The sequence below is a fragment of the Camellia sinensis genome, chromosome 9 (assembly GCF_055761805.1).
Source record: "Camellia sinensis isolate YWXY chromosome 9, ASM5576180v1, whole genome shotgun sequence".
Taxonomy (NCBI): domain Eukaryota; kingdom Viridiplantae; phylum Streptophyta; class Magnoliopsida; order Ericales; family Theaceae; genus Camellia; species Camellia sinensis.
This window is the reverse complement of record NC_138969.1, coordinates 156,641,406-156,660,103: the sequence shown is the minus strand read 5'-3', so window position 1 is coordinate 156,660,103 and position 18,698 is coordinate 156,641,406. Positions and strand designations below refer to the sequence as shown.

Below are 18,698 nucleotides of genomic sequence, written 5' to 3'. Positions count from 1 at the left end.
ATTCATTTCTTTACTTTTTGCCACCAAAAGTTTTAGTCGCCAAATGATACCATTTTTTCCGTGACTAAAAAATTTAGTAGCCAATAGTTTATTTCTCTCATTCTCAAATTTTTTAGCTACTAATTATTTGGTGGCAAAAACGTTTTGAGTTATGTTTTTGCTACTAAATTATTAGTAGCCAAAACTTTTGATTACCTATTTGGCTACCAAAACATTTGGTGGCCAAATAATTTTCTGTTTTTTTTAAAAAAAAAAAAAAAAAATTGTAAACCTGTATTCATTTATATTACATGTACCCTGTATAAACAATATAATCCATCAACACTAAAATATATTATCAACCATTAAAGCATTCAACATAATACATGAATAACCATGATTTAAATCACATACATAATACATGAATAACTAACGTCAATAATTTAAATTACAACCTGTAAACATAATACTTTCTATTACATTTGTAATTAATACATCAATGATACACAAACACCAGAGAAAATCAGACCAGCCACCTACAACGAGGAAGATTAGTGATTTGAAGCAGCTTGATTCTGTCCAGCTCTGCTCAACAATTTCACGCACCCTCCGGTTGTATTCACGCTTGTTCTCACAAAACAACAATGCTGCTTCTGAATTTGCAGGTGAGTTTGCATTTGGATCACAGAGCATTCACTGAAATGAGAAAAAGGGGAAACCTGCATTTGGGCTTGGGTTTGGGTTTGGGTTTGGATCACAGAGCAATGACTGCAATGAGAAAAATGGGAAAAATCAAAAAACATCATACCTGAACTAGTGACCAGTAGCTTTGTGGAATCAAAACATTCCTAGAAGTTATATCTATTTGGTATGGTAGAGTCATGCTTGAACAATTGACAAACTGCTGAGTTTATTACATGCATTTGCCAGTTTTGCTCATTTATTTATTAGTAAAATGATTGCACAGTATGAATTTAATACACACCACGCATAAACACGTGCCCCAAGTTGTTATGTTATATCTATGAGCCTGTTAACAATTAATGAAAGGTTGGCCGCTATTTTGCCACACTAAATCCAATGGATAGTATGCATGGAGTGGCCAACATGGGTTCAATTCTGCTACCTTATGAAAATTTGTTTAAAAAAGAAAAGTAAAAGTTCTGTTAAATAAAGTGGATAGATAGGTATGCACAAACCAATCAACTTTATTTTGCTGCTCTCAAATATTTTTGTATTTCATTCTAGATTTCTCATATTTTATATTACCTACATAGAGGAAAGTGGAAACCATAAAGAAAAAAATAAATAGCACAAGAGCCAAAGGAGATATGTTTTGTGCTAGCATACTCTAAATTGGTTTCAGGCTTGACGCCCTTTTTTCTCAAAATCAACAAACACGAGTCTGTCATACTCCACCAAAAAATTGACAGAAAAAGTTCTTCTGAATAACTCTTTTTCAAGCAAATTAACTGTAACAGCTTCAGTTTACCATTTCACTAATCATTCGAAACTAGTATCTTTAAATCAAAATCAAAGGGTGATTTTTTACTACGAGCAATATCATCTGACCATTCCTAGCAATAGATATTTTTGAACCATATATACACTCCATCATACCTGGATAGATGTCAGTATAGCAGCTATATCATATATTGGACTCCACTGATTTTGTAGAATATCCAGACAAATACTTCCATCTGCATAAACTGGTCCAAGCACAAAACAATAGTATGAGCAACTAGCATAGGCATATATCTTAGTGACATTATGTTTCACCACATAAGAGAGGAAATCAAATATCAAGGAGCAATGAAAAGACACAAAGAAAGCAGGATTCTGTGCAACAAGCTCCAATGGATATGGCACGAAGTGTAATAGAAGCATGCAAACTAATAAACCCCAAAAAAGTAATAGAAACTTATAAAGACAAGTATAAAGCAATGTTGGCAGTCCTAAGAGGAGTAAACAGTATTGAAGTTAATATTAGTGGCAGAGCATGACTTCTGAGGATGCAGTGGCAGAAACTTACACTTTCCATAACACAACACAATAATCTGCTACCCTCTCAATCAAGAAAGCAAAAGGATTTAATTACTTATGACAAATAGATTTTACGTGAAGCCTTCTATAAACATATCCATTACCTTCCCACTTCTCAACTTCAAGCACTTAAAGCAAACCAGGCTCAACAACCGCTTTAGTTCGCTCGCATGGGAAGGATGATATACTGGAATTGGTAATTCTATATACCCAAAGTGACTTGAAAGGTAAAAAAATGAACAAAACTTTAGCAATACTTCAATGTGTCCAGCGGTCATGACCATTCAAACTTCTCAGTGTAATCAGAAAATAAAAAGGATTAAAACATGAAAAATACCTTCGCATGTCCCGGGTTCCGCAGCACCACATGATTCACATTTTCCAAATTCAAGCGGCAAACTAAGGAACGGATTTGAAAGTTGACTAGCATGGCTTATAGGGAAATCACTATTGGATGATGTGCACTAACAAAAAAATAAATAAAAGGAATCATACCAACTTATTCAACCAGAATGGTCACAAGATCCAAAGTTGCACTTAATCAAATGCCAATTGTAGGACAATTTGTTCGGAAGGAGGTTTACATCCATCACAAGATCTAAAATATGTCTCTGGAACAATATTAGGACTCAAATCTTCTAGGGCCCAGTTTTTTTTTTTAAGAATTTTTAAAACTATAAATGAAAAAACACATCTGAGAACTGTTTTAGTTTCCAAAAAAAAGACAACAATTTTCAATTTCAAAATCTAAAGAAAAAATATTATTTTCAAAACAATTTTTCATTCCCTATCCCCTGCGTACCTCCTCCCTCCACTCACTGAACATTTTTTCTTAATCTCATTTTATTTTTTAAAAACATATGTATGATGTACCAAATATTGAGCATTAAGACTCTATTTACATTATCAATTATAACTCATTTCTCAATGATTAATTCAACAATTATGTTGATAGAATATATATAAAACCATCTAATTAATAGAAAACACCTATGACAACCTTACAGAAAATAAACCTACTTTGCTGTCCACATCTCTATGGTTATCAATCATTTCATCCTCTGTTATTAATCTTTCTAATTTTCTCACTTTACAGCAACAACTAACATCTATCCGATCCGAGTTTGGATAGAAAACAAATTAATACAGTTGTTACATAACATAGGTTTAACTAACATAGGTTTTTGCATAGAGAAAAAAGAAAAAGAAAAAAACAATGCCTGGTAGCCTCATTGGGAGCTTAGCTGGTTTCTTGTTCTTCATCATCTAGGAATTGAAAGAAAAATGAGCATATTCTCAATGGTAGTGTAAAGAAAGAACAGAGGAAAGCTTAGCACCTAATTGCATACCAAACATAATAATGAAATGAAGATGTGAACTTGTTCATCTCCTCCAACCTTCTCTTCATTTTTTAGTACATTAGTATTGCTTTTGTTTTGCCTTAAGTGGTGATTACATAGTAGATGTGGCTCAATTATTACGCTACTGAAATTTGAGACTAGTGTTAAAATTTCTTCCCATAACATCTTACACCAAGTTCTTCCCATAAAATGTCTTAACATAACATCTTCAATTGTCCTATATTTGTTAGTTATTTCGTCTTTATTATTTTGAAAACAGTACACATCGCAGTGTAGTCAAAAGATTCACCAATTTGAGCTGTAAATTTCTAGTTAATACCCCGATTAAAAGGTTGCATTTCATGACTCCTAAAAGAGGATCTCTAATGTGTTTGTGGAGAAGCTTGGTCCGAAATGCCACTAGATCCATTTGTCGCCTTATTTATACAATAAAATTCACATGAGTTTGCATAAATTTAGAAAATGATAATATATGATAAATACATCATTTGGATAGTTTCCCCGTGATGATACCAACAATTATAACTCGGACTAATTCCATAGGATACCATGTGATCATGTACAGCTTCTAGGGTCATGTATGAATTCACACATCTCATACATGGACATGGAAATTGGCCATCATTAGATACATTGTGAGAAGCAAACTCCAAAATTCTTTAACCCCTTGCACATCATCTCTTGACAATCTACTCTTTTTCATCCAACTCTTATCCATTGATTGATAATTAAATAAACTAAAGTACCATAAAATAAAATAAAAAGTTAAATACATTGTATAGAGTTATATATAGTAACATAAAAAGGCACTACCTAAACCTGCTTTGATAACTTCTAGACTTGCTATTTTATACCATATTTAGTTTCAAATCAAATTCGTGCAAGAAAAAGGCAATGATGATCCATAAGATGCGTATCCTAAGAAACACAAAACATAGAACAAAAAAAAAGAAAAAAAAGGAAGCAACTTGTTTTACAACTAATATGAAAATAAATATTCACTAGATAAGAACACTAAGACAAACTGTAAGTTCTTTTACAACTTTAAAGCGAAAATTATATGTTTTGCTATTCATTTTTCTACATGTTTTGTGAAGTATGGTGCGAAAATGGGTACTTGTCAAGACTCCTAAGACCATAAACAACAGTGATTCTATGGGTTACATATGCCTAACACATTCTGAAGATATGAATTTGGGTTTGCATGATGGTTGCTAAACTAGTAAAAAGGGTGGGATGTTTCAAAGTTCTTCTTTAGTTGTGTATTTGGATTCAACAAAAAAAAGGGGCAAAATTCAATGTTGTATTTTCTCTAATCACATTATTAGGCCAAGAAAACATTACAAGTATACAAGCATTAAAATAATGGACAACAATTTTCTCACAAAAAATAATAATAAAAAATATATATAATGATTCCTCATTGCTATTCATAAATGTGTGTAGCATCAACAACAATGCATTCACTTCAATGACTATATTGGTTAAAATATGAATATCATAATTAGAATAGAACATGTTAATCATTCTATATTCAAGTATTTTTTTTTTTCTCAAATTAAAATCATTCAAGTGTTTCATGAACCTTTCAAAGTAGAGAAGTTTTGGACATGCTAGAAGAAATGAATGGAATGGCTTTTATCTTATCATAATAAAATAATGGACAACAATTTTCTTAAAAAAATAAAAATAAAAATAAATAAATAAATAAATAGTATACTATGTTCAATCTACAATCTAGAAGGATATACTAGCAGTGGTAGTTTCTAAACCTGATCTTCATAATTTCTATGTTAGCTATACTCACATATTGATTGGGAATGGGGCTAGGACTCTGTTCTGGGAGGATAGGTGGATTAGGGCTAGTTGTTTAAAGGAAGTGTTCCCTAGACTTTTTAGAATTTGACTTGATAGGTAGAGATCTGTTAAGGAAGTCCTTGAACTCAAAAGGGTCTGTTAGAGTGGGATGAGGGGGTTTACAAGAGAGCTGAGAGATTGGGAAAAAGAAGAGGTTGCTAGACTTGTTAATCTGATAACCAATGCCTATGCTCTTAAAGATGATAAGGATGACGATTTAAGGTGGATGGCAGAAAATTCTGGGTGCTTCAGTGTATTCTCAATGTACAGATGGTGTGAAAACAATATACAACCAAATGTATGTGAAATCAATTTGAAACAAAACTAATTCACATATTTGAATCAGTTGCTTTTCCTACAGTATCATGATTTCATCATTGGATAATGACCAGTACTATTCAGATCATCAGACTTGGATCTTACTCTGAATTGTTGAGTGGCCTAGTTAACCACTAAACTAATTGGATTCACGATGCCTTTTATGGCCATTTTGGGACCTCACGAAATAAACATATTTGTTAATTTGTTACTAATTCACAGTCATTAGTGGATCGCCAAGGTTACAATTTTCCACCAAAACATGGACATAAAGCTGTTTTGACACCCATTATGAATATTGCATTAGATATCCCCATTGGGAGTTGACTATTGCACGATCACATTTAAGCAAAAAATAATACTTGGTCTACCAGATATGAACAAAATTACAGTAAAAGAACAACTTATGAACAAAATTGAAGCACCAGACCTAAGTATTAGACACACGTATCAGCATCAAAACACAGAGGGAAAAAGAAATCTCAAAGTAAAAAAAAAAGGAAAAAGAAAAAGAAAAAAGGACTTACGACATGCCCAATACGCGAGAATAGAAATCAAGACTGACTTTTGGGTCCTTAATCCGAAACATCTGAATTCAAAACAAATTCCAAACATGAACAACACATGTACATACAGTCTACAGATACATACATATTAGAGGGAGATGAGATTTTCTATGGAAACAAACAAAATTCAGAAGTGTACCACATTTACTCCAGATATTCGCAAGGTAAAAACAAAGTGACTTCTGGATGAGTGCTTGCCATATACCTGGGTGAACAGAGCATCATCAGTGGCGAGCCTCAAATCATCCTTGGTGTTTCCATTTTCAGTCAAAAGACTCACCTAAACAAAATGCAAATTTCAGTTGCCATTGTGACATTTTGTCGAACACCTTGCAGACACAAAAAGTATATAGCATGATTCATCTTTGCTATACACAGAGAAACTATACAGATGAGAGAAAAAACAATCCAAAATCAGCAAATAAAGATCAAACCATTTCAGAACTAAATTCAAAACTAATTCACTCATCAGATCAGAGAAGAACCAGATTTCAGAAAAATAGAGAGAGAAATGGAAGTTTTCTTACCTGTGATAATGGTGGCCCAGAGATCCTTGGTCGATCTACAGATAATTTCAGAGAGATCAAAGGGGAAGGGCAGAGTCGATCAAAGTGGAATCGCATACGCAGTGACGGTGGTGCTCGTGTGCGATGGCAGTGATGCTCCCGTACCCGACGACGATGGAGACAAAGGCGAGAGAGAGAGAGCTGGAGGAGGGCAGAGGCGTGAGAGAGTGAGAAAGAGAGCGAAAATAAAGAAGTAATAAAGTTCCCTCTGAAATTTCCCTCCGATATGAAGCAAAATTTTTAAATTTTGTAATTACAATGGCCGACTAATATGTAGTCGGTAAAAGTAAAATAACAACAATCTAAAAAATTAAAATAAAAGTAACAAATATATTAAAATTATTTTTAAATAAAAATATAAGTAATAAAATTATAAATTAAAAAAGGCAAAATTTAAATTATCTTAAATATTTGTCCTAATATTTTATGTACTGAAAAATATAATAATATATTTTAAAATTTTATATTCTTATATTTTCTTATATTCTTATATTTTATATATATATATATAATAAGAAAGAAAAGAAAGAAAGAAAATTAAAAAAAAAAGAAGGAAAATTTTTTTAAAAAAAAATTATGAGCCAACTCAACCCGTGTTTTTTTTTTTTTTTTTGGGACTCCTGCATGACTAACTGGGCACTAATCAATTTTTTAGAATTTTAAAACATGCAATATGTATATTTTCTCATAGATAAAGACAGATAAAGAAATCATGTGTCAAGTGGATTTAATTAATTTATTATTCAGTTGTAACTAGCAGTCAAAATCATTTTCTCAAGCATATCTTAGCAGTCAAAATCATTAACGCATAACTAAAAAATATATACGCACAGCCCCAGCTTATGCCTTTAGTTCAATTAGTATTAAATCGCCAATTACTTTTATAAATCCCTCAAATTTTAAAAAATATATATATATCTAAATTAAGTGAGTACTTATTTTGTATTTTAAAAAAATCACAAATATTTTCTTTTTTAAATATATCTAAATTAAGTGAATCTAAAAAATAAACAAATTTGCTTTAAATATTTAAAAAAGTTGAAAAAATTAATTAGCGACAGTAGAAGTAATAGTGGAGGTGGAATGGTGTTTGCAGTAGTGGTGAAGGTGATAGAAGAGATGGGTGGTGAGAGAGAGTGATAGACAGAGAGACATAGAGATGAGGGAGAGAGTGATAGACAGAGAGACACAAAGATAGAGAGAAGAGCGATGAGCGAGAGAGATAAAGAGAAGAGAGATGAGCGAAAGAGACAGAGAGAGAAAAGAGATGAAAGAAGAGATAGATGAGTGAGAGACACAGAGATGAGGGAGAGAGTGAGCAATGTGAACACAATGGGAGAGAGAGATAAACAGACAGATAGACACATAGAAAGAAAGAGAGAGAGAGAAGAGTGAGAGACAAACAAACAGACACAGAGAGAGAAAGAAAGAGAGAAGAGTGATAAGTGAGAGAGAGATAAAGAGAGAAAGAGATATAGAGAGAGAGACAGACAGAGAGATAGAGAGAGAATGAGATAGAGAGAAACATATAGAAAAATATAGAGAAACAAGCGATGAGAGAGATATATAGAAAGAGAACGAAAAGAGATGAACGAGAGAGAGAACAGAAAAATAGAGACATAGAGAGAAGACAAATGAGAGAGATAAAGAGAAGAAAGATGAACGAAAGACACACAGACAGATAGACAAACAGACAGAGAAAGAAGAGTGATGAGTGAAAGAGAGAAAAATATGAGTGGTGGTAGTTGAATGGCATTTGCAGTAGTGGTAAATATGGTAGAGAAGATGGGTGGTGAGAGAGAGAGATGAGTGAGAGACGAATAGAGAAAAGAGATAGAGAGATAGAGAAAGAGACAGAGTGATGAGCGAGAAAGAGACAAAGTGGTCGCTAAAAGTGCATTTTTTGTAGTGGATCGATAAATCGAAAGGGAGCTCAATAAATAAAGAAGACAGATAATTCAAAACTTAATTCAAATCAAATTTTTAAATATTTTAAATATTTAAATATTTTAAAAATATTTTAATTTTGTGAGAGACAGATAAAAAAGAGAGAGACAGAGAGACAGAGATAGAGTGATGAGCGAGAGAGAGAGATAGACAAAGTGGTTGCTAAAAGTGTATTTTCTTATAGTCGATCGATAAATCGAGAAGGAGCTCGATAAATAGAGAAGATGGGAGTAAGAGAGTGAGCAAGACGAACATAGTAAGAGAGAAATAGACAAATAGACAAGTAGACAGAGAGAGATAGAGAAGAGTGATGAGTGAGAGAGAGACAGGGAGAGAGAGATAGACAGAAAAAAAGATAGAGAGAGAAAGAGAGAGAGAGAGATGAAGAGATAGAAAAAGAGAGAGAAACAAAAGATGAGCGAGAGATAGACAAAAAGAGAGAGACATAGAGCGAATATTTGCTGCTAATTTTTTTCGAGTCAATGAAAAATAGATCAGGCTTGTTAAATTAATATTTTTTAATTTTATTTATTGTTTATACTTTTTACTTTATTAGAGTTTTATGACTCAGTTTGTGAAAAAAAAAATTACAAAATTTGGAAATATTTAGAAAGTATAAATTTAAAAATAAGTCTTACAAATCAGATTTATTTACTCATAAGTCATGAGTGAATTTTTTTTACACACTTAGCCCTCGTTTTGATAATGAAATTTTTTTAAAACTTTTTAAATATATGTTTTGTGTCTGTAAAATGATTATTTCATTAGTACTGGTAATAATATTGAAAAATTTATTAAAATGATAAATAATTGGGATATTTTGTCTTTTATTTGTGAATTTTGATTTATTCTTAATTTATTAGTGTTATTGAAATATGATGATGTAAAAAGTATAAATAGTTTAATTGTACTTTTTAAAAATAATAAATTTATTATTAAAAATTAAATTCATCAGACTGACCTGTAACTATGCCTTTAAATTTTTGCAATGTAAAGCTATCGACAAACAGCCAATAACAAGTTGCCCGTTTTAGCATACCTTTCGCGTGAGGGCCCAATTATTAAAAGATGTGTTCAACCCATCAAATGAAAGCCGACAACTTCTTCCATCTAAAAATAATAGTCTATTTTTAGAATTTAATTTCTTTTTATAATACAATTATTACATTTTAAAAATATTAATTTTTCAAAATTACCTTTTGATAGTATATTTTTGTAGAAATATCAATTGTCATAATTGTACTTTTTGTATTATTAATGGATTTAAAAAAAGGACAAAATAAGAAATTCATATTATTTTAATAATTATTATTTTTTTAAAATTAATATTTTGAGATAATAAAAAATAAAATAAGATATTAATAATTTTGGATGGTGGGTGTACAACCTAAAAATAAAAATAAAAATAAAAATAACTATTTTGTTTAGTCAAATTTTCAAGTGGAGACTAATGGTATTGTTATTAATAAAATAAAATAACAATTTTTTTAATTTTTTTATTTTTATTCGGCTACCAAAAAATGTAGTAGCTAAAGGTAGGTCTTTGGCGACTAAAAGGAATTTTGTCGCCGAAAGTTAACATTTGCCGACCAAACTTTTGGTCGGCAAAAGATTAAAAATTAATTTTTTTATTTTCATTCGGCTACCAAATAATTTAGTAGCTAAAGGTAGGTCTTTGGCGACTAAAAGGAATTTTGTCGCCGAAAGTTAACATTTGCCGACCAAACTTTTGGTCGGCAAAAGATTAAAAATTAATTTTTTTATTTTCATTCGGCTACCAAATAATTTAGTAGCTAAAGGTAGGTCTTTGGCGACTAAAAGGAATTTTGTCGCCAAAACTTGACATTTGCCGACCAAAAGTTTGGTCGGGAAAGATTAAAAATTAATTTTTTTATTTTCATTTGGCTACCAAACAATTTAGTAGCTAAAGGTATCTCTACGGCTACTAAATTTTTATTTAGTCGCCAATTGTCATATGTTTAGCTACTAAAAATTGTTTTAGTCGCCAATTGTAATATCTTTAGCTACTAAATTTTTTTTAGTAGCCAATAATCAACATTCCCCTACTAAAAAAAATTAGTAGCTAAAAAGTTGACTTTTGCCGACTAATATTATTTTTGGTAGCCAATTCCGTGACTTTTGGCGACTAAATTAGTTTTGGTAGCTAAAAGTGGTCGGCAAAAATGCTTTTTCTTGTAGTGAATGTATTAATTGAAAAGGTAAAGTAGAGGAAATTGCACTAAACTAAAAAGGTAATCTTGTCTATTCAGCCAATGGACAAATATTAAAAAAACAATCATGATAGAGACCACTAATTTGGTGGCTCTAAACCCACCACTAATGAGATGAAAAAGTGTAAAAAAAAAAAAAAAAAAAAAAAAAAAAAAAAACAAACAAACAAACAAACAGACACAAGACATATTGACCCACTGCCACATCGTCAGTAGTAGCTCTAATTAGAGCAGCCACTCCTTTTCCTTAAAAAAATGTCAAAAGGGGCATGATTAGAAGAAATGGACTTAGAAAGGAGACGTAGACAAACAGGAGACGGGTGGCCAAGACGATGGTGCCAGGTAGCATCGAGAGTGGAAGCATGGAAAGCGGTTAGACCACCACTTTGCTAACCCCAGCCAATCATCTTCCCCGTAGCCATGTCCTGCAAAACACAGAAATCTGAGAACAGGAGTACACAACAATTGAGGGATTTGGTAATTCTTACTGACAGATAAAAGATTTAGGCAAAAAGAAGGCACATGAAGAACATCCTTTAAAACAATGTCTTTGTTGAATAAAAGTGTGCAGTAGAGTTGATGGGTACGGTAGAACCAGTGGGTAAAGTAACTAAAGGTGTCTTACTTGGATGAGAATGGATGAATAAAGAAGAATCAGAAGCAATATGGTCCGTGGCACCACTATCTAAAATCCACTAATTCGAGAAAATGGAATTAATAGAGGGATGATTGCGCAGACCCGCAACATTTGCGATAACATCATTATTACCCTTGGACAAGTGTCGTGTATTTACCATGGCAGTGATCAGCTGTTGGCAGAGGTAGCATATGCAGCAGGAGGATGGCTGATTTTTGTGTCCCTGCTGGAGGCTTTTTGCTTTAAAATTGGGATCATGACGTGGGTGTCTAGCTGGGAACCCATGTAATTTATAACAGGTTTCAATTCTGTGTGTATTATTTTCGCAATATCTGCAAAACAATCCTTCAGTATTGGAATTGGGAGGAAAAGATGAGTTACTGGAGGACTTGTGATTGAAATTGGAGCCTTTAGAAAACCGCATAGTAGCAGCTGAAAAAGTTTTGGTGAGCAAATTGCTCCCAATTTCTCGCTGTTTCTCATCCTGGGTTACCATGTTCTAGGCTTCTTGCATATCAGGTACCGGCTGTAGAAGTAGTATTTGACCTTGAATGGAATTGTAAGAAACGTTGAAGCCCATGAGAAACTGCATGAGCCGATCCTCATTATGATGTGCATGCCTCTTATTTCCTTCACCACATTGACAACAATCGCACGTGGACGAAAGACGATAAGAATCTAACTCAACCCAAAAACCACGTAACTTTGTGTAATAGTTTGCAACTGACATAGTTCCCTGAACATGTAAAGCAATGGAATGCTTGATTTGAAATATTCGAGGTAGATTACCTTGAGCAAAATGGGCTCGAAAGTCGTCCCAAACATGTTGGGCTGTGGAAGCAAAGAGGACACTCAGAGCAAGATTGGGTGATACCGAGTGAGAAAGCCATGAAATCAACATATGGTTGGCTCTTTCCCATAGGTCGAACTCATCTGGATTGGTAGACCTGGAAGGCTTTTTGAACCTCCCGGTAATAAAACCTAGTTTGTTCTTAACAGAAAGAAAAATTTCAATGGTCCTGCTCCATGTTGCCCAATTTTTGCCATCTAGCAATTATGAGCAAAGCTTGGTGGTTGAATTATCTGAGTGATGGAAATAATAACAGCGTGGCAGGACAAGGCCTTCTTTGAGATTAGAACCAGTAATATCGGTAGTATCTCCCATGGTTGGCTGGAAGAGAAAATGAAGGGCGACTGAAGAAAAAAAAAAAGGGTTTGAAAACCTTGCTGTGGTACCATGTAAAGTTTACAAGAAGAAGGAATGGCAAAATATTGCTATATTTCTGAAAGAATGTTTTACAAGGACACATAACTGATTATATAGTGATACAGAGAAGCTAAACTAGGAAAGAATCAGTATACAATATTCTTATGCTATGATTAAGGATCTTCAATCAATCAACCAGATTTTGCTCTAACAATCTTCTTTCAATCAACCATATTTTACTCTAATAGTCTTCAATAGGTGCTACCTCTATCATTTCACGATTTTATTTATTCCTAACCCTGTCTCTCCCACTTTTGTCACACATCCATCTTTGTATTCTCATCTCAACTATATTTATTTTGCTAATATGTTGTTTCTTGATTTTAGATTGCCCAACACTCTCTATTTTAAAGCATAGTTTGTCTTATACTGTCTTATGAATTATTATTATTATTTTTTGGGTAAATTACAAACACACTATTTGAGATTTACTTAAATTACAAATTACTCATTGTGGTTCTAAAAATTACATTATGTCCCCTAATGTTTTTAATTTCATAACAAATAAGTCCTTTTATTCATAAATCATCAAGTTAATTAACAGTTTTTAATAATGTTAAATTTTATTTCATTTAATAATTCAGATAATTTTATTATTGTATAGGTGAACAGTTATAAATTTCATTTTTTTAATTAATTCTGTTAACTAAAAAATTCTGACAGGGAGGTATTTGTAATTTTCCAAACCACAAGGGGCAATTCGTATATTAAACAAATCTCAAGCGGTGTATATGTAATTTACCATTATTTTTTTATTTTTTTAAATCTTACCACTACAACAAAACTGGCCTATAACAACGTTTTTGTTATGGCGTTTTTTTAAAAAAACGTTGTCTCAAAACGATTTTCAAAATATTCTGTAAGCAACTCATTTAAAAAACACGCGTGCTAGGTGTATTCACAAATTTCTCCTTTTTTAGCCCACGTGTTTCTCTCAGTCCGGAGATAGATCTAGGGTTTTCTTCATCACTACTCTTTCGTATGGTGAAAGTTCACTAGATTGAGCATCGTAGGCTCCGATTCACGATCGTAACCTCTATCCGGCTCTCTCCATCTTGGCTCAAAGCTCTCGATCAGTCCGATTTGAAGATTAATTTTGTGAGTCTCATTTTTCGATTTTTCGATTTTGTTTATGTACGAAACTCAAATCTGTATCTATGATCTCAGATTTGTATCTATAATCTCAGATCTGTTTGATATATATACACTAATTTATTTTAGAGAGAACACAGATCGATTATCGATTGATCGATTGATCTATGATCTCAAAGCATATTAACATCCTCAAATCGACTCTATTTCTGACTCGTTCGTGGTGATGTTTGTTGGTCTATCACACTAATCAACATTGACTTCATCTTTCTGAATGGTTGTGGTTTTGTACAGTATAGGTTCTGTGTGTTTTTTCTAATGATCTGTAAGTTTTTTCTTATGGTGATCTGTAAGTTTTTTCTTATGAAAGTTCACAAAAATGATTGTTGGTCCATCACATTAATCAACATTGACTTCATCTTTCTGAATGGTTGTGGTTTTGTATAGTACAGGTTCTGTGAGTGTTGGTTTTTGTGCGTAATTGACTGGTAAAGTGCGACTGAGAAATTTTGGAGTTTGCTTCTTCCTCTTATATATGAAAATGGAAGATATGACCTTGGATATTCTTGTTCTTGTTCTTCTCGCCTCTCAAGGGTATGACTAAGTCTCTGTTTTTGTATTTGTTTTTGTTTTTTAAGAAATGTTTTAAACATTTTTCGTTCAACTTTATTCATGGTACCATCAATTGTACATTTCTTTTTTTTGTATAGTTTGCATAGTTCTTGTTTTCTCTTTTAGACTCCTTAGTTTGATTAAGAGTTATTGAACATGCTAATTGGATCTTTTCTAGGTGATCATCAACTTTTAGAGTGTGTTTGAACTCTTTATGTCTGTTTTTCATGCTTGATTATCAGAATTTTTTGTAATTGTAGAAATTTACAGGCAATTTCTAACAACGATAAAATAATTGAAAAATGAAAAATTAAATAAACATTTACCATTTTTAGACATGGATATTTTGTAATAAGTGATGTTGCTGCTTGGATTTTGTACAAGGTACGTGAAAAGCTTGTGTCAAAGCCTTGCTCACATGGTGTTTGATTTTTGTTCTGTTTAAGATTTTTGACAAGCTTTATGTGATTTGAGCTGCTAGTAATTTGGAATTTATTTTCTAAATTTCATATGCTAGGCAATCAACATATTTATTTACATGGAGTTTTCTTAATTATGTCTATCAGATTGAAGAAGATAGTCACTGAATTCCTTTAGTAAGTGGGTTTTCAAGGATTTTGCTTGTAGTGTTGTAAATGGGAAAACACTAGTGGACCAAAGATATTGATGAGCAAATTGGGGATAATCAACCAGGCTGTGTGTGGGGTGCCCTTCATGCTCTTGACTATCATCACTGGCATTACAATGTTAACAAGCTGCTACCCCACACGAAGCATAATGGACCAAGACATGTGAAAGGTAAGCGATATGAATTTGCACTTTGCTTTCTTCTTCTTGGTGATTATGGATGACATACAAGGTTAGAAGTCCAGATTTGGTGCTCTATTTATTATTTTGGTCTTTGTAGAACCTTTGATTTTCCCTAACTCTTCAATTCTAGTTACTTTTATTAGACTCATCAAATACACAAATTTATACTTTATGCTAAGAATTTGTTTGGATTTTTACTTTTTTCCTCCCCTCCCTTTTTCTTACTAGTTATGTTTGGAGATTAATTTCCTCAATAGAGCTACTGTGGATAATTTCACATGCGAATTCTGATGTTAGCATTTCTTTTGCAAACTTATGTTCAAATGTTTTAATTTTTTTTTTGTGTTGAAAATGTTAAATTAGAAAAGAAACTAAAGTCTGTGGAAATTTACTGCATTCAATAGTTTCAACTTCCAACTAGAAATGATGAATTCTGCCATGGGATGGTTGAAGGAGTGAGGAACTGTAACTGTTGAGAGTGGTCCATTTTGCTTGATTTTGAGTCCTTCAAATGAGAGAAATAAGAGATCTTTTAAAGGGGTATAATACCCAACGGACAGGTTAAAATGTCCAATTTTTTTGAGCTTATTGTATAGTTGTTCAACTAAGTAGATATCGATCAAAAAAAAAAAAAAAAAAAAAAAAACTAAATGGATAAACTTTTCTTTTGATGCTTTTAACAGAATTTATAGCTAGTTCAATCGACAAGTTTCATCTATATCTTTTGTTGTTGGATGATTCTCTTGCATACGTGCTAGTTCTTTTGTGGAGTTTAATATATATTTATTGATTTCCTTTTCCTTTGTGCTAGGAGATTTGAAACTAAGACTTACCCCATCCTGTCCACCCCATCCATTCATCATTTGATCCAAGTAACTGTATTATTTTGATTCCATGCAGTTGTGAAGGAATGTGCATGAGGTCGTTTCATGCCACTGTTGAAGCTGGTTCTGAATCCATATGTGAATCTCTCTGCCTTTCTGATGAACTAGTAGATGTACACTATCCTTTGGTTTCTACTTTTTATTCTCTTTTAGCTTGCATTGTTTTGGTTGTTAATGCTGTTTGATAGATTGTTGGCACGTTTTGAAGTACATGTGATGTATGTATTTTATAGGCAATACAAAATTTTTTATGTGAGAACTATCAAAAGAAGCAGCACCAGTATTTCTTTTGTGGGGAATTAGGTTCTTCTGATAAATTGTCTGGTGCAGAGGTAGGAGTTCTTTTGGAAAATTGAACTAATATTTTAATGTTGACTGTACATTTTCCCCATTGGATCTTCATAGAATTCTTTTTGGTTAAGTTTAGCTATTATCATTATAAAAATTGAAGGTATTCCATCAAGAGCAAAATTTAGCCACTTAGTGTTTCTAGAGCAACATTTAAAATAATCTTCTTGGTTAAATTTCAACAAATATTTTGAAATGAGATAGAATAATTATTTTAAATTATTAATGAGTCAATCAATCCCTGGAGATGCTTAGTGTGAAGTCATATTGGATGATTTTGTGTTGCATAATTCTCCTCCCCTCCCTCCCCTCCCTCCCCTCCCATCATTCTCCTCTTTTATGGTTTTTATTTTCCATGAAACTTATATCTTAGTCTTCATAATGCTGTCTATATGCTTGGCTCCTTTGATCTGCTAGCTTGAGTTCCATTAGGGTGTCTAGATGCTTCTTGGGATAGTTTGGTCTTGCCCTTTGTATTTTGGATCACTCTTTGGTTTTATGTTCCTTATTCTTCATGCTATTTTGCTTATTTTATTTGCTTTGTAAAGAGATTTTGATGGTGATCAATTTTTATTTTTATTTTTTTCTATTTGTTCTAGAAGTCTGGTTGTAGGGTTGTATTTTTGTTTTTCTTTTCCCATAGACACAGATTAGAAATTTGAGTTTATTTATGAGTCTATTCACTTCTATTTTCCTGATTTGATTTTAATATGTATTTCTGGATTATTAATTCCATCTAGTTTTCAAATAATTGATTAGAATTCCATAATTGAGGTGAATATATTAGCATGCCAATTCACATTTCTATAATGAGTTATGTTGCTTGACTTCCTTGACCTCATTGTGAGCAGTGATTGGATCTGTATCTGATTTGCCCAAAATTTTACCTTCTAAATGCCTTGTGGGTCTTTCCCTGTGTTTCTGCAACATGTGGTCTCTTTTACCATCCACATTGTGTTGCAAAACTGTTCCACCGTAAGAGTGCAGCTGAGGCAGAAGAGCTTCGGAAGAAGATAGCTTCTGGGGAATTTTTCACATGTCCCATTCATAAATGCATTGTCTGCAAACTGGGTGAAAATAAGTTGGATCCTGATTTGCAATTTGCAGTTTGCAGACGTTGTCCCAAGTCGTACCGCAGAAAATGCTTGCCGGGTAACCATTTAAATGTTTCCACAATGTTCCACCTATTTCTGAATGCTATCATGAAAACCATAAAAATAAGTTGGATCCTGATTTGCAATTTGCAGTTTGCAGACGTTGTCCCAAGTCGTACCACCGAAAATGCTTGCTGGGTAACCATTTAAATGTTTCCACAATGTTCCACCTGTTTCTGAATGCTATCATGAAAACGTATGGTCTAATTTAACTACTAGTTTTCAATGGTTGATGCTTGGTTTACTTTGATCAAGAATATTACTTTTGAAGGTCTGGAGGATGAGGGCATCCTGCAAAGGGCTTGGGAAGGTCTTATTCCAAACCGTATTTTGATTTATTACTTGTAAGTGCCCTTACTCTTTTGCTCCTCTCCTTTATTTTTTCTGTAGTGGCTTTCAAATTAATTACTTAAAATTTTCCTTTTACTAGAGAACATGAGATTGATGATGAAATCAGAACTCCAATTAGAAACCACATAAAGTTCCCGGATGATGGACAAAATAAGGAAAGACAAGCATTAGAGCTACTCTTGAGCAGAAGGAAAGTTCTGCAGAAGGAGAGAACTCTGGCCTCAACAGATGGTTCCAGAAAGAGAACTCTTGGAAAGGTATAGAAAGGGGTGGATTTGTCTTCAATTACCACAGTGGATGATTCTTCAAAAAACAGTGCGAGAAAATTGACTGGATCCAATTATTCAAAGAAACAGAAAGTGAGAGATATAACCAGAAAGCCTCTGAACAACGCTGGCTCTACAAAAGTCAGTAAGTCCTTCACTGATGGAAACAAGTTTTCCTTCAGGAATAGTGTGTACAACTTGATCAAAATTATTCAAAGAAACATAAATTTTTTATTTTTTTAATTTTTGGTAAGAGCATTTAAATATCCAGGTGTGCTGATTGGTGAATTTCAGATTTTTTTTTTGTTTTTTAAAGATTGGGATAAATTTTATAACTTAAATATGCTTTATATGCTTTTTATGAACATGTACAGTCGAATTGTTTTGTAAAATATTGAATTTGATGGTT

The 18,698-nt window shown here is 32.7% G+C and overlaps 1 long non-coding RNA gene across 2 annotated transcripts; it reads left to right on the top strand.

Annotated features, from left to right (window-relative positions):
- The first annotated feature begins 13,701 nt into the window (after nt 1-13,701).
- Nucleotides 13,702-17,635, top strand: LOC114257794 (uncharacterized). Of its 2 annotated transcripts, XR_003627724.2 has the most exons (5): nt 13,702-13,870; nt 14,312-14,458; nt 15,043-15,274; nt 16,187-16,283; nt 17,370-17,635. It is a non-coding gene; the product is annotated as an uncharacterized LOC114257794 (long non-coding RNA). The 2 variants fall into 2 exon arrangements; XR_003627726.2 differs by lacking the exon at nt 16,187-16,283 and having other exon boundaries at nt 17,370-17,630.
- Nucleotides 17,636-18,698: the final 1,063 nt, after the last annotated feature.